The following is a 12,052-nucleotide window of genomic DNA, read 5'->3' on the forward strand; positions in this document are numbered from 1 at the left end:
GGTCACTCTTTTGTGTAATAATGCGACAAGGAAACAAAAAAACTCAGAAATGGGCAAGTATCACAAAATTACACTTTTCTTATGAAAATACCTAGTACCAAATCCAAGAAATCATTACTTAATAAAAAACACTATAAAATTTAGATCTGATTCTCTAGAAAAATTATGCTACCTGCCGTTGCAGAAGTAGAGCTAAAAATTGACATAAATAAGACAAAAGTGACAAAGCTCAAAAATGCGCTGAGTTTTTTTAAGAATCATATTTTCAACAACTCAAACCAACCGTAAACTTTCAACTTAAAACAACAAACAAAATAATTGCAACTGCTCGGGAAGCCAGTTTTGCTTTATATTACTGAGACTGAATCATATGACGACAAAATAACAACAAATACGGACAGAACTCCAAATTTCATAAACTGTTTATCGAAACGACAATGTTGATGTAATTTAACTGATTCTCTAGAAAAATTATGCTACCTGCCGTTGCAGAAGTAGAGCTAAAAATTGACATAAATAAGACAAAAGTGACAAAGCTCAAAAATGCGCTGAGTTTTTTTAAGAATCATATTTTCAACAACTCAAACCAACCGTAAACTTTCAACTTAAAACAACAAACAAAATAATTGCAACTGCTCGGGAAGCCAGTTTTGCTTTATATTACTGAGACTGAATCATATGACGACAAAATAACAACAAATACGGACAGAACTCCAAATTTCATAAACTGTTTATCGAAACGACAATGTTGATGTAATTTAACTATGTGACCCTGAAAACCATTAAAAATAGTACCAAATAAGTTCCTAACTTAGTAGTACCAATTAGTACTAATTAGTACCAAATTAAAAATAGTACCAAATCTAAGAAACCATTAGAAAAAACAAAATTTAGGTCTTGATTCGCAAGAAAAATTTTGCTACCTGCCGTTGCAGAAGTAGAGCTAAAAATTGACATAAATAAGACAAAAGTGACAAAGCTCAAAAATGCGCTGAGTTTTTTTAAGAATCATATTTTCAACAACTCAAACCAACCGTAAACTTTCAACTTAAAACAACAAACAAAATAATTGCAACTGCTCGGGAAGCCAGTTTTGCTTTATATTACTGAGACTGAATCATATGACGACAAAATAACAACAAATACGGACAGAACTCCAAATTTCATAAACTGTTTATCGAAACGACAATGTTGATGTAATTTAACTATGTGACCCTGAAAACCATTAAAAATAGTACCAAATAAGTTCCTAACTTAGTAGTACCAATTAGTACTAATTAGTACCAAATTAAAAATAGTACCAAATCTAAGAAACCATTAGAAAAAACAAAATTTAGGTCTTGATTCGCAAGAAAAATTTTGCTACCTGCCGTTGCAGAAGTAGAGCTAAAAATTGACATAAATAAGACAAAAGTGACAAAGCTCAAAAATGCGCTGAGTTTTTTTAAGAATCATATTTTCAACAACTCAAACCAACCGTAAACTTTCAACTTAAAACAACAAACAAAATAATTGCAACTGCTCGGGAAGCCAGTTTTGCTTTATATTACTGAGACTGAATCATATGACGACAAAATAACAACAAATACGGACAGAACTCCAAATTTCATAAACTGTTTATCGAAACGACAATGTTGATGTAATTTAACTATGTGACCCTGAAAACCATTAAAAATAGTACCAAATAAGTTCCTAACTTAGTAGTACCAATTAGTACTAATTAGTACCAAATTAAAAATAGTACCAAATCTAAGAAACCATTAGAAAAAACAAAATTTAGGTCTTGATTCGCAAGAAAAATTTTGCTACCTGCCGTTGCAGAAGTAGAGCTACAAAATTGACAGAAATAAGACAAAAGTGACAAAGCTCAAAAATGCACTGAATTTTATTAAGGCAAATGTTTTCAACAACTCAAAGCAACCATAAACTTTCAACTTAAAGCAAAAAAATTGATTGCAACTGCGCGGGAAGCCAATTTTACTTTTTATTACTTGACTGAATCATAAGTAGATAAAATAACAACAAATACGGACATAATTCCAAATTTTGTAAACAGTTTATCGAAACGACAATGTTGAAGTAATTTAAACTCTATGACCCTGAAAACCATGAAAACTTCAAATTGACAGAAAGGGTTTGAATTTTTTGCTTCGGTCTCATTTGGTTTTAACTGGGTCTGTTTTGGAAAGGGCCTTTGTGAAAAAGACAACAAAAAGAACCACAAATGTTTGTCAGTCTTGTGATCTTATGAGAACACATTTCTAATCTCTATAGATATCAGCAACAGCACACATTTTTTGGCGTAACTGAAAATTGATGAGCCCTGTCAATGATGGGACTAAGTTACTTGTTGACAATGAGAACAAAAAGTGGGAAAATTTTAACAAAATGCTTTTCTTTCCGTTGTTTGAATGCCATTGGAGCTTTCCATTTGTTTTTGATGTGATAATTTGAACAGTGAATAACAACCTCAAATATAAGAAAATATGCAAAAATCACAAAAATTTTGAAATTTCGTAAGAAAGCCAAGAAAACATTACTTAGTTATAAAACTATTCTAGAAAGAATTTTTGCCTTCTCCATTTGGAATAAGTGTTGCCCTGTATATATTGAGACTAAGCTACGCGTGGACAGAACTAAGATAAGAAAAATTGTCAAAGCACACTGTCAAAGCCATAAAGACTGTGCTTTTCTCTGAAGAGATATATTTTCATTTGACCTCATTTTGCTGTAAATAGGTGCTGTGACTATTTGGCGCTTTATTTAAAATCATTCGTATCGGTAATCAACAAAAAACAAAAATGCAAAAGATATGTTGAAAAAGACCGCGTCCAAATATAATCTGAATATTATTGATGTGAGAATCCAAGATGAATGCAAACGTAGCCTTGATTTTGTTGCGCGTCCAACAAAAGCCATTAATTTTTATGCCTTATGTTTTGCAAAATAGATCAACTAGCCAATGAAAAATTTCAATAAACCAAAATTAAATGTTTCAAAATGTGTAAATATTGAGTGAGTCAATTTTTCAAAAAACCTGCAAAAATTTAATTCCAGAAGACTTCTATAGGAAGCGAAAGTACAACAAGCCTTTATTTGATTTTCCGAGATTGTGACAGCAGATGTTAGGTCTCTACTTCATTAAAGTGGGATCAAAAACGTATTTGGAGCCTTTTTGATTTAATAAAGTCAAACTCGAAAATTTCAGATAAAACCAATCGGCATGCCTCCGCTATCCTGAAAACTAAAACCAATAACAATGTCGTTCTAATTATTAACAATTTTTGCCACAATTGACAAAAATTTTGTTCAAAAATATGGAAAATGTGAATAAAAAACGGCGGATTTCCGTCTGCTATTCACAGAACTTTAAACCTCGATAGCTCCTTGTAAAAAACCGAAATCACGCGAGCTTTCGGATGGTACCAGTCTCGAATCTCTACGATGAATATATCGATCGGCGAAAATTGACTGAAGAAAAAGGGTTTGAGTATTTGGTTCATTCCCACACAAGTGGGTCGGAACAATAATTGCTCTACCGTCAGTTCTACCTAAGTTAACAATTGTTTTTGAAAATGAGTTATCTGAACGTTCTAAGATGCTAACTTAGAAATTAAAGTTGATAAATTTAAAAAACCAGAAAAAGGAACTTAAAACTGGGAAATTATGAAAATTGAGTTTAGATAAGATGCTGAGGCCTTGAAGTTCTTTGTTCCGACATTAAAGGATTTCTTCAAGTGTAAATTTTAAATAATTTTTGTAGTCATAGCCTTTCTGCAAATGAGCAAATTTTATGTCTTTCTGCAAAAGGAACAAAAACTTAAATTATGAAAGAAACCGGCGTAATAAATTTCATACCATTCTGCTTGAAAGCGGAAGCCTTGTTAATTGTCAAGATTGTGTTGTTTTCAGGACGGCGCTTTTAACAACAGTGCATTTAACAAAGGCTGATTGGGAGAATTTCTATAGCAGAAACTAAATTATATTTTAGCCAATATTTTAGCAACAGTAGGATCATACGAATCAGTAACACTTGATCATATGTGAAAAGTAAAATCAATAACGTCATGGTTAAGAATCATAGTATAGCAGAATAGAGCATAATTTGATTGAGAACTACCGAGAAGTGAACAAAAAGAATCAGAAATTTATCAGATTTATCCGATTTGCGGATTTAACAGATTTGTAAAATTTTAGCTCTTGACGTTGGTACGACTCATATCTTTGTATATCGAATATCTGTCGGAAAAAACGACTGCATAGAATATAAACCCATTTGAACCCATAGTTTCTCACCACTTTAGTGGGTTCGGAACAATTAAAGTTCCTGATTTTTGTTGTTGCTCCTTGTAAATGGAAGCAAAAATATTGTAAAAAAAGAAATTGTCTTCTTGGTATGCGAGTTTACATTATAGATTCCTTTATCGCAGCTTAGAAATGGTTTCCTATTTCATTTAAACAAATAAAATCATAATCGCCATGTTAGTGTTTTTAAGCTAATGGTTAGGGCAACATCAGCATTTTTTTTCAAAATTTGAATGGAATTTTGGGACTAGTTGCATGTAGACGAGCTATTCTACATGCATCTAAAAGTATGATGCTTTTTAACAAGTATTACACGATACAGCTTTCAATTTCTCAAAGTAACGATAATATACGAATCATATTTGTCGCTGAAAACGTATCGACTTTATGATATACCCTTACGCTAACGTATGCTAAAAATAAGCTCTGCTTGTCTTCGATGTCAGGAGAGCATAGCAAATTCTCTAATTTTTTCAAAATGTGGTGATATATATGCGTGATTTTTTTCTGCAGTCGAATTTTCACATTTTGCTTATGCATCGCATGGAAAAAGGAAGAACACCATTTGGTAGCTCTCTGGATGTAGCTTTGATTTATAAACAATATCTGTTTTTCAGAAATTTGAAAAGGAAGCACTTAACATTTCGAAGGAAAAATTGAAAAAGAAAAAAATATTTCGTTGGGGGGAGGGGTGACATAATGCGCCAAAATTAAAGCTGAAAACAAACGGCACTAAAAACAAAAATCTGAAAAAACGGTACTACAAATTTGTTTTGATATAAATATAGTTAGCTTAGTATGGAGTTTTGATTGTCACGAGTAATTCTTTACACAGTTCCAAGCCTAACAATTGACAATTTAAACTGAACAAAAATTTCAAAACAAAGTTTTGTTTTTGTTTCCTCAAAGTTTTCCATGAAATGAACAACAAATTAACAAAATTTATTGATAAAGATAGAAAAAAATGTATGTTTCATATTTTGTATTCTTTGTTGTCAGAGAAGTTTATTGGAGCTAATCGCTTCCAATACAGAAGAGTTTGAGGGTGAGAGAGAGCTTACGGATCACCAGATTGAAGAACTTAATACAAATTTTCTAATTATTATTTTAAAATTAGAAAAAAAATTTTTTCATTTGCGTTTTGTTCACTATTATTTGAGTATTTCTGTAAATTGAAGAAACAATTCGTTTATTGATGGTGAAATTCTAATAAAAAAGAGTTTTTGAAAAGTGATAAAAAAATTTCTTTGTTTTCCATTTCACATAAAAATATTAAGTTTTCTATTTCCTTAAAAGAGTAAAAGGGCCAAACCCAACATTTTTCATTAAAAAACAACAATAAAAAGTGGAGTTTTTAGGACAACAGAAAGTTAACGTTGTGTTAGACACAAATAGAGGCAGAGTGCAAAAACTGTCAGAAACCTGTAATTATATATTAGAGAGATTACTTCATCTTTGCTACAAGTTGTGGTGTTAAATACGGTTAAAACCCGAATAGACTTTAATATATCTAGCTGATACCATATTGAAAAGTAAGTTCTTGAAAGGAAAGCTACTGGAAGATTTTTAAGAACGTGCGTGCGTGTGGGTGCATAGGTGTGCGTTTGTGTAATGTGTGTGTTTGTAAGGTTTGTCTCTGTCTTGTGTCTTTCAAATTGCTTTATAGTTATTGTTCTAGATTGTTTAAAGTTTTTTGTCAGAAGAAGAAAAGGCGTCATATGTTTTGGTTCAATCAGTACAATTTATTTTTCCAATGAACATAAGTTGCTTTCGGATACTCCCAATCATTTTTCGACCGAATTTAATTTTGTTTCCACAACCTTGAGAACTATGTTGGAACATGCTCTTCTAGGCACAGACTCACGGGCTATATTATTTTATTCTAACATATGAATTTGAATTGAATTGTTTTTGAGTCTGATTGAAGTCGAAATATTGAAAAAAGTCAGCATGAAATGAGTGAAATTTGTCTTATCCAAAAATAAGGGACTGAGCGTAAGTAAAGGACATTCTGAAATGAATTCCCAAATCCGCTTGCCCATTTTGGACTTTGGACAGGAAGAAATCTAATCAACTTCTAGTCAGATTAGCTCGCTTCATTATCAGGACATTTTTTGATACAAATATCACAAAAGATTGTGTAATTTAAGAATTGAAATGAGAGTAAGAAACAGAAACATAACGTTCGTCACTAGCATTAGATTACGATGGTTGTTTTGTATAATTTTCAGCTGAGCGTGAAAACTCTTTTTATTAATCTCAGTCTTTATTTTTTTCATCGGTTGACTTATTGTTCACAGTCTATTGTGGCTTTGAATTTGTTCACGACGTGGTACAATAAATTCATTCATTGAATCGCTGAATGAATGAACTGAAATATTGCTATCAAAACAGCTAATGTAATAGAAGGCACGCTTGGTTGATTCCCTGAATTTGAGGGATTGATCGAATTGCATCTGAGCTCCCCTGGCTAGCAGTATTATTGGAAATTTCCTTTTCTTAATTTATGTCAGCGTTCGTTTTTTTTCGTGACAAGTAACGGTAGCGTACCATTGTGTTATTTTGCATGCCTTGGCACCCCAAATAGTCCAAAAATTGTACGCATAAAGGGGATAAATTTATTCAAAAAATCGCTTATAATTTGAATGGCGGATTAAATTATATGCCTGGTCGACTTTCATTTGCTCTTGTGATGTTTATTTTTACTCAACGTAAGTTTGTTCACATGTTATGCACAAATTAGATTCTCTTGGTTAGAAATTTCGTCTTAGTTTTAATTTGGTTCACTTGCGCAGTGGAGTCCACTTAATTTAAGCACTGCATGATATTGCAAATTGCTGTTTGAACCAGACTTGCCGAAGTAAGTATTACAATTCAATTTGGTGTTAATTAATTTTTAAAAGAGCTTTCAAAGTAACTTGTTTTTATTTAACTACGAGTTGATAGCTGCAATATTCTTGCTGAAAGTAGAAAATCTATAATACATAATCGGTAAGAAAGCATATTTTGAGTGAAATTGATTAAGATGGCTGTATTTGTTCGCTAACTGTTTCCATTTCGTTTCATCATGTTTTAAAAAGATATTTTTCCCTCAAATATCACTTAATTGGTACTCAAATGCTCTAATTTATCTCCTTTTATCTGACGACGTTTTGTGTTTTGATATCGTGCCTCCATTCGTCCAATCGTAACTGTCTTTCTCATTCTAATTTAGTTTTTTTAGCTACCTGTGCTGTGTATTCTTAAAATTATTCACTCGGTGAATACAAAAAAATGAAGCACTGCTCAAATTCAACCCACTTTTATTTTAACCTTTTCAGAAAGAGGATGGGCAAAATTTATTATGTCTGTCCTTTGTTTGTACCTGTACCGTAGTTGACGTCTTTTTTATCCACGTGGGCTGTTGGAAAATGCTGTTACCCACAAAAATGAAAAATGATTTAACTTTTATTCCATAGGGATGAATGTGACATAATCATGATTAGTCACTTCATTGTCTCTTCTGTTTTGTTGCTGAGCGTGTTCGTTGTAACGATTGCACCAGAGTCGATGACATTTTTTTCGGCCTTTTGTTGTTGAGAGAAATTGATCAACTGAATCGGTAGTTATCCGAAGTTAACAACAATAATTACAGAAAAACTCTGTTGAGGCACAAATTTATTGGTCTGTTGAGCGGCATCTTAAAAACATCCCGAATCTTGAAAAATATTGTTTGTTTTTCTGAACCGTTACAACTAAAACCGGGGGGGGTGCAAATAACACCCAATAAGCTAGTGGGGCACAAACGGAAGAGATCCCATTTTAGTTGTAGTTGTTCCACAAATTTTTGCTGAAGTACAGCAGCCACGGGTAGGTTTGTTTCTATATGAACTTTCCTAATCCAATTTATAAGTCATTTTATTATCGGTTTTGCGGTACAGCGTTTTAAAAACCTTTATTAATTGAAACCTATGGTGAATTTAATAGCAAACATTTTCAGTAGGCATTTTTTTCAAGTGCTAATTTGGGTTTAAGTTACGAAGTATTAAATTGCTTTTAGTTTAGATTTAGGTTGGGCTCAAGAGTGGAATGATTTGATTCTTCTTAATTACTCGTTTCATATTTGGTACGCTGCAGTGCTTTAAATAGCCGTTTTTTCAATTTCAATCACTTATTACTCTAATCTATATACTGAGGTTATATGGCGCAACGTATAAACAAGTTCCTTCCGGTCAATTGCGTGATGGAATTTTTCAATCATAAATCGCTTGCTTCACTCGCAAAATTACTTCTACCAACTACGTCAGTGTCACTCTAGGACGATTCACAACCAGTGACTTCTGTGTAAAACGGCTTCACTAAGTAAACAAATGAGTTTAAACATCGGGTTTTGTTCTTCGTCCTATGTACTTTGTATTATTCAATTATCGATTTGTACATCCGTTATTTTTTATCAGTCCACATTTGTGGCCATAAGCTCTTTAAAAGTGACTCGGCTGAATTCAATTATTTTTTATCAATCAACTTTTTTTGGCCATCAATTTTTTCCAAACGACTCCGGAGGTCGTTTTTTTACCAATTAATTTTTTGGTCATCAGGTCTTTCAATGCGAATTCAGCAGTCTGCTGGTTATCTTCTTAGTTCTCCGATTTGCTCTTGCCGTCAAATCTGATCGGATAGCTTAGTTGTCATTAATTACGATTATTATGTTCAAACTAAAAAAGCGCTCTTCTATGTTCCATGATTCGTGGAGTTGGTAATTCACTTATAATTGAATGCGCGAAGTCAATAAATGGTCTCACAGTATTGATTTCCAAATTTCCAAGTTTCTTGGTTGTTGGAGATCTTTGATTTTTTTTAAGAATTGAAGAACTGAGTTTTTTCCTGGGTCGCTTTTGTTCTTTTCTTTGTCTTCACTTCTTTATTTTAGTTTTTCGGGAATTATGTAATAGTCATAGCTCTAATTTTACATACTTTCCGGTTTCCTAATCAATTACTACATCCAGTTTTATTTCTCTAACTATTACTTAACTCCCCATTAACGAAAAGAAGTCAGCTCGAAAAGTTTTTGCTCCTTATTTTATGGGAATGCTATTAAAGGATGCACATGTTCTAATGGTTTTTAATCTCTCAGAATGAGTTTTTTTTTTCATTAAATATATGTGAATTTTTCAGTTTTGCCTGCATTTTTTGTTGTTATCATCTTGTTATTTAGTCTCCGGAATGGTAGGTGACATTCGGTTTTAAATACGGAAAAAATGAACTTTTTTTAATGTTCTCAGTTGCTTATTAAATTTTTAAACGACTTTGACACTAACACTCTTTATTAGTTTTGGCCTTATTTGCTGTTTGGATCTGTTGTCTTTTCATAAATCTCATTAATAACAAATTTCGTCGACCTTCTATTATTCAGGTTGATCCATTTGATATCTGTGTGTAGCTAATAGTTCTCACGCCTAAACACGATATATTTCCGAGCAGATGCTGTGAATTTTGTATTAAGTGCTTTGTTTTTTTGTATTTTCATCTTTCTCTTAGTGTATTTAATAAAGGAATTTATGTGCTTATTATCAATTAATAGCATTACTTGTTTAGGAATATATAATATCACATGTTTTAATGAATTTCATGTGAATAAAAGACGAGCAATTTTTTTAACAAATGTTTTCCTGCTCTGATGTTCGTTTTTGTATTTGTGGGGTCTTGTGCTCTGTTGACAATCAGAAACCAGTTATGTTCCGATTCTCATGGTCAGGTTTTAAGATTTCATTTTTTTGTATTGTAATTCAATATTTGTCCTGCTGTTTTTGCGACTCGAAAAGGAGTAATGGTGACGTATTATTTTGTATCGGTGACTTCTCTTTTCCCAGTTTGTATAGTCAAATGTTGCACGCGAAAACAGCTGTTCACGTCAGTCTTCTGAAAAAAAGTCAAAAGCATAGAATTTTTTTTTCCAGTCGTTGTAACAATTTTTCCTACGCGATCGACCTTTTTAATGATAGCGTTTGGTTTATTCAAAGCAATGTTCAGTTTTAACTAATTTTTTTAAAGTGGGTTTTTGGCATTTTTAATAACCCAGTATATGCACGTTTGGAAGTATTTTTGACTATCTACGGCAAATTTGAACTTTTCATGCAATTGTGACCTTTTTCGTCATTTGCAATTTCAGATTTGCAAATGCTTTTCCACCTGCTTTGTACCCCATTTTTTTGTATTATTCGGAGAAATTTTTGGTTTGAGAATGATAATTTTATTGCTTTTGGTTACCATCTTAGTTCTCTGATCTCAATTTTGATTTGTTTATGATAGATAAAATTGATTAATTTAAATCAATTTTTGGCCGATTGTTTTCTAATTTTTAAGTTATTGTGCCTAATATTGTTTCCAAGTGCTTTGCAATAGTGTGATTTCTTTTTAGCTATTTAAAACTATTGTAATTTTTTTGGCTATGTTTTTGCTATTTTAAATTAATTTTTAACTCCATTCTTGTTTAACCTTTTGTTTAGAATTAGAGTTTTTAGAATTATAGTTTTTCTATGAAGAAGCTTGGTATTGTTTGACGGGACGGGACAGATTTTACTGAAACATTTTTTTTTAATTTTCTAATTGTCTATTTTATATTTTGTTTACTGTGTGCGTTGGGACGTAGCATTTTGTAGAGAACTTAATAGAATGATTTATTGGATTTCAATTTTTTGTTTCAAAGAGCATTTGTTTGTTGTCTAATGGACGAAAGTCAATTTTATTGCTTGCTCTGTATAAAATGTTTGATTTGGAGTCCCTAGTGGTGAAGAATTTTAGGGAGAATGTTATCAAATTTTGATTTTCTCCTAGTTTTTCTGTTTATTTATGAAGAGTTTTTCATAATAAATTTAGTGAGGAATTTGACGAGGTTTAAATGAATTTTTACTTCCGGTCAATTCCGGAGTCTTCCGGCTGTTTTTTTCTTCCAAGATTGTTATGACGGTATAGAATGCATGAACCATATAAAGTGCCTGAACCATATAAAGTTTTTGACCTAAAAATGCATGAACAGAGCAAAATCAAAATTAGGGACTCCAAATCAAACATTTTATACAGAGCAAGCAATAAAATTGACTTTCGTTAATGCATTTTTTTACTGAATTGCGTGCGTAACGTCATTATCATACTTCTTGGGGGAATTTTTTTGTTTATTTACCCGCATAGTTTATTTGTTACACGTGATTTACCTCTCTCAAAATGACCGTTATCTCAAGTTAATTTTTGCTTACCTTGCTGGCAATTGAGAATGTCTATCTCATGGAACGTTATTGAGATCAAAAGTTGTTGGGTCGTTTGCGTGATTGGCTTTTGATCATACGTGTCTTTCCTCACTCAATAAAATTTACACTTTAGAGTTTGATTCGAATTTAATGTCAAAGGAACTCATATGTTTATTAAAGGTCATTTAGAAAAAGTTTATGCAGAATGAATTTTACCAAGCTTTTTTGATTTATCGGTGCATGTTTTTACATACCTTTTTGAATGGCGTCCGTATCTTTTTCAAATTATATCTGTAACTGTTTCTATCTCGGCACGCAAGTCTCGCTGCTATTCCGACAATCTGCCGGCTATGTTAAAGTTTTCTCGGTCTCATTATTTTCATTTGTATTTTGAGACTGCTTGCAGGTCTATGAAGCTATGACAGCTATTTTTTTTGTCTATTTGCCAGCTATGCTTTGTTTTTGTTTCCATTTGGATGTCTCTGATATGATATTCTTGGCCCTAAAATTCGATTTGCCGGATT

General features: G+C 32.2%; 2 protein-coding genes across 9 annotated transcripts in view; both read left to right on the forward strand.

The window, feature by feature from the left end:
- Positions 1-12,052, forward strand: part of LOC142338292 (uncharacterized) — a 318,225-nt gene that overhangs the window by 170,772 nt on the left and 135,401 nt on the right. The gene's annotated exons all lie outside the window — the stretch shown is intronic.
- The window catches only part of LOC142337490 (putative Na(+)/H(+) antiporter nhx-9), a 46,861-nt gene continuing 41,830 nt past the window's right edge, over positions 7,022-12,052 (forward strand). Inside the window, exon 1 of one of the 5 annotated variants that reach the window (XM_075386750.1) lies at positions 7,022-7,165. The gene's annotated coding sequence lies outside the window, so the exon portion shown is untranslated. The remainder of the gene's footprint in view (positions 7,166-12,052) is intronic. The other 4 variants (XM_075386753.1, XM_075386754.1, XM_075386752.1 and 1 more) reach the window with 4 other exon arrangements.

Source organism: Convolutriloba macropyga, chromosome 4 (assembly GCF_964194025.1).
Source record: "Convolutriloba macropyga chromosome 4, txConMacr16.3, whole genome shotgun sequence".
Lineage (NCBI taxonomy): Eukaryota > Metazoa > Xenacoelomorpha > Acoela > Convolutidae > Convolutriloba > Convolutriloba macropyga.